The 5,101-nt window shown below is 37.1% G+C and overlaps 1 pseudogene; it reads right to left on the bottom strand.

The window, feature by feature from the left end:
• Window positions 1-50: 50 nt before the first annotated feature.
• Window positions 51-3,927, bottom strand: LOC148008145 (uncharacterized; annotated as a pseudogene).
• Window positions 3,928-5,101: the final 1,174 nt, after the last annotated feature.

Here is a 5,101-nt window from a genome sequence, read left to right as displayed (position 1 = left end):
AGAGATTTGTGATCAGGAAAAATTATACAAGCTAATGTCGATTTACCAATTCAGTATGGTGGAACCGTTGAACGAAACCCACTACGTGGTAAGTTACACAGGCGCACTGCAGAGGTTGCAGGATCATCTGAACAAGGATGATGTTTCGGCTGATAAGATGATACACTGGATGGATTCGTTGCGCAATAATAGCTCATCTGCTGTGCAGATATCTGCAGCAATCACCTCATATGCTCGGATACACATGTATCCTTACATATCCCTACCGGGGGCGGAAAATACAAAAATTAGGAAATTGCCATTACAAAGTAACGGCTACAAACAGAAAGACTAGGAAATTGCGTAAAATAACGATAACAGGCGAAAACACAAATCTCTGTTATGTTGCATTCGGGTTTAATGCCAAACCTCCCGTACAGGGAGTTCATTATCAATTTATGAAGGGCAGACATTACCTGGTCTCCCTTCTTTTTAGCTTCCTTCCTTTCCCCATAAATTTCCATCACGAATTCGGAAAACGGGCTTTCTATCTTCTCGAATAAATAACCATACTTAAGTTCAACTTTATACCCTATTTCTACCGCTAATTTGAGCTCTTCTGTGAAGTAGACGCCCGTGAAGGTCCCGGTGGGGAAAATTAGGGTTCCATTCTTGGGGTCCTTGTAGGGTAGTAAAGGTACCTTGATGGTATCGGGACACGTTACTTTTGCCTCTACGAAGCCGAATAGGGGTTCTAGGTTGGAACCTTGTAGTTTCCCTTCCCATACAGGTTTTCCGCCGGGCATTGGCTTTGTCATCGCGTAAGGATATAAAGAGTTAATGTCATAATAGAAAAGGCCCTTACCATGTGGTATATAAACGTCGGTATGACCACCACATGACCCGGCGAATGAACGCCGATTGGTTGGGGTCGGGACGATATATAGGACATGCATTGGGATAATAGTGGGTGCGATAAATTTTCATCGACATCGATGACACGGTCAGACAATTAGTTATGTCTATATGAAACCGGTCCCAATATTTCTCTTGTGCTTTCCTAAGCACTCCACCCAGAATCAAGATATCTTGCTCGAGATACTTGATCAATTTATCCTTATTCTCCGAAAGGTTTAATGAATTTAGTTCATCGTGAGGGATTGAACCCTTACAGCCTAACTCCGGGCACATAGCTTCGGCTAGGGATTTCAAACTGCCGGGCAATAGTTTTAGGGAATCCCGGATGTCAAGTACCAGGATTTTTGGTCTCCTCTTATCATATATCATAACTTGATAAATATTATGTTCTCTAATGACAGGTTTCACTATCCATTTACTTGAATACTCGATTAGTAATCTCAAGAGCAAGATACCGTCAAATCGGGATAGATTGTGGAAGTATACCCTTTTGGTACCGTAACGATTCGAATAGCTGATTAGACCGCTAAGGAAGTCGTTGAACATCAATCGACTTCTTTCCTTGAAATCCCCTTTATAGTAGAAGTTTTCAGTGCAATACGTAATTGGTTTCTTAATATTCAATATAGAATTACCTCTTTCACCGGCATAAACGTAGCCCATGGCATAAGGGACATGTATGTCGTCTACTAAGATAGTCTCGATGTCTCCAACTATGAATGCCTTAGTTTTCTTATCAGGCTTGCTTATAGATATGTATTGTCCAGGTCTTTTTGAGGTTTTTCTCGTGTCGTCCTTGGCTTCTTTCATGCTTACCACCTTTTCTTGTTTCCGAAGGGCCTCCTCCATGTTGCTTAATCTAACGAAGTCCTTACCAAACTCTTTCTGTACCGCAGGCTGTTCTTTGACAATTTCCCAGACACTATTTTTCATTGTCTCTTGAGGTAGGATCTCAAGCGTTGATTTAGAGCTTTTAGGGCCATAGAGCGCAATATCCAACCCGAATATGGTGGTATTTTCGTATTTCTCTGCCATAAAGGCTATTCTCTGTTTCAATTCGCTATACCAATGATCTCCCCCTTTAATTGAGAGTCCAATTGTTACTTGCATTAGTCTAGAATGTCTCCCTTTATTATAGAAGTCTTCAATATCTTTTTCGCTTAAAGGATCATTATCAGTATCACCGGTGTCAATTATGTAATTGATCGTAAACTTGAAGTTATCGGGACTTGTACTAAGCCGGATCCATTGAATTAAATAGATCGCGGTTAGTAGAAGTAGCTGAAACCACACGCCTCGAATACCCTTTCTAAACAATACAAAACCAAAATTTCACCTACCTTTCGAACTAGACCTCTCATAAAGTTTAGATTATGTAAAGTAATACCATAATTCTTTGAAGTTTTTCATGTTAAACTATAATTTTTTATTCCTTTTTTTTGATCAAAACAAGTACTTCTAAACAAATCCTGCTGTTTTTGGAGGTAAAGTCGTTGAGTCTTCAGTTCAAGTGTGAAGTTTTTATTACCATAAACATTCTCTATAACCTTACCGCATAAGGATTCCACGTATTGGTTGTAAAATATAACAAATGAATCGGCACGTTCTTTGAATTTATTAGCCTTTTTCAATCCTAGAGATTTAGTAATAGCTTCAAACCACTTCTGCATGAAGAAGTTCAAGTGCTCAACCGGAATTGGATCATTCTTCCAATGATAACCTGGAGATCTCCTATCCCGAGGTAGGGTCTCAGGATTCACAACAACGAAGCTCTCGATATTATTATCCATCATATAGACAACTATATCATCATTTACATCCGATGTATAATACATATAGTATGGACACAGGGGTTTTATAAGGTTTTTGAATACAAAATCATTTATTAAACCTATTGGATTATCTAGCGATTTAAACAGCACATCTTTATAGATATCTGCCATTTTATCGGACATTTCATAGTCTGACACAAAACAATCATGTACCGTATAGATTGGTTTATGTCCGTATTTATCAATATAATTTCGAACTGTATTAATGGCTACTAATGAATCCTTCTGGTGAATGTAGCACACTTCGATTTAAGCACATTCCTTTCCGTAGTGGGCACGCTCATTGTGATCTTATGCCTAGTAGGTTTATCTTTACCCTTCTTGTGGGAATATACCCAAACCGACTGTTTCTCGAATTTGCGATAATCCTGAAACGAGTAGAATAAGGGAGTTGATAGTTTCACGGCTCTACCCAAGGATGAACACAAGATTCCCACCGAACCAAATAGTTTCAACAAGTTGTCCACTCCGGAGTAGCGATCACACCAGAACTTATAAGCCTCTGTAGCCAGGTTCATACTGCTTTTATACGATATATATTGGTTCATGACATCATAAATGTCGTCGGCTATAGCTTTTACGGTTTTTCCATATGTCAAAGGCATAAACATGCGTTTTATTAATTTTCTGGTAAAGCAAGCTTCCAACTTGGGTGAAAGGTGATTACCATCTCTCAAGTGCTTGAGGTAAGCTTCTTTTAATATCGTATATAGATCATTACGCTTGTTGCTCATAATCAAATTAGTGTCTGATGCTATTGAGATATCCTGTAGCAGGTACGCCATAATCTGATAAGCTGAAGAGCTAGCATCCATAAAAACTGGTTCAGACTCAAAACATCCACCTTTCAACGCAAAGCCTTACGCATAAATTGAAATGGTTCCTTGGCTTTCTTCATTGATTCTATTATATACTCATCTATATCCTCACCCGCTTCTGAATACCATTTATCGAACCATTTGATCGATACCTCTTCGTTATTAAAAGATGAGTCATATCGTTTCGACGTTGCTACTTTTATAGTAGCTGGAATTTCACTTAATGATAACTTCTTATAGTTATACCTCTTTTTAAAGATTAATAGACTTCTATAAAGATCGCACTCATGCAAGTTGAATATTCCAGTACGATATACCCTACCTCTAAAATCTTGAAATGCTGGAAAGTACACGTCGTAGCCGCTGTAAGCCTCAGCCATAGCTATAACGGTTTCCTCATTACGCGCCCTTTGTGACTCAACCATAAATTCATGCAGTATTGTCTTATAATTAAAGTTAGTTGGGATACTGAACGATGAGTTCATGTACTCGGACACAAATTCATCAGGATTTATATCTATATAATCAACATCTGATAGCAATCTAGCATTAATTAGTTTCTTCTTATGCTTTTTCAGGAAATCCAAGACACTTAAATCAATCCTAAACCCTACCGACTGAAGATGTGAAATAACGGGCAAGTAATCTAGTTCTGATCGGACTGTCATTCGGAGCTTAAACAGTTCTGGGTTCTTACTGCTCAGCAAACGATAACGATAATACACATCGACGGAATCAGTCAAATATCCTCCGCTTAACGCTGTAACCAATGTCTTACCTTTTTTATTCTCTATTTTTGTTTCTATATGTCATGGTACAGGTGGAACAATCATTGGTAAATTCAATTTCACTGGTATCAAATTAAGGTCGTATATGCACTTCACATATAATGATTTTTTTTGAAAGGTCTTACTAGAACCTGCTTTTTGTTGCAAGGGGTTTTCAGCTATTTCTAACAATTCCCTATCAATTAGATAGTTTAGGATACATCCACCTAACTTTTTGCATTTCTCATATATGTTGATACTACTATCAAACCGATTATCATTGTCATCAATAAGATCTTCCTCATGTAAACTGTATATCTCTGTTTTCATAACAACTCTTTCTTTTAACACTATACTTCCTAATTTATCTATAACCGTAGCCGCTTTCATTATAGGATTATTATTAGCTATATCATTGAATATTAGGCCTAATGCATATATTACTAATATTTCTACTGTGTAAACATCTAATGTATTCAAGATATCTACAATATAATCATCCTTGATCTTTTCTATCAAATAATTTCTCATATTAAATGTCCTATTTCGACTTCCTTTTTCACACGTTAGTTTATCAAACAAATTTCACGAGGTTTTATAGATTGATTTTTCATCAAAAAGAAGAGTCGATTTTTCAATCTTTAGTTGTAAAAAAGAAATTTGCTAGTTTTTATTGAACACTAAAAAAAGAATTGAATGAAATAACAGCCAGATTCCTTTGCTTCCTCAAGAATAGTTTTTATTACCAAATAAATACGCTAGCTATGCTCAATATGTTGTGCAACGT

The sequence above is a fragment of the Lygodium microphyllum genome, unplaced genomic scaffold (genome assembly GCF_053477565.2).
Source record: "Lygodium microphyllum isolate KBCC unplaced genomic scaffold, Lygodium_microphyllum_v1.1.10 scaffold_313, whole genome shotgun sequence".
Taxonomy (NCBI): domain Eukaryota; kingdom Viridiplantae; phylum Streptophyta; class Polypodiopsida; order Schizaeales; family Lygodiaceae; genus Lygodium; species Lygodium microphyllum.
Note: the sequence above shows the minus strand (reverse complement) of the source record. Positions and strands in the feature narration are given on the sequence as shown.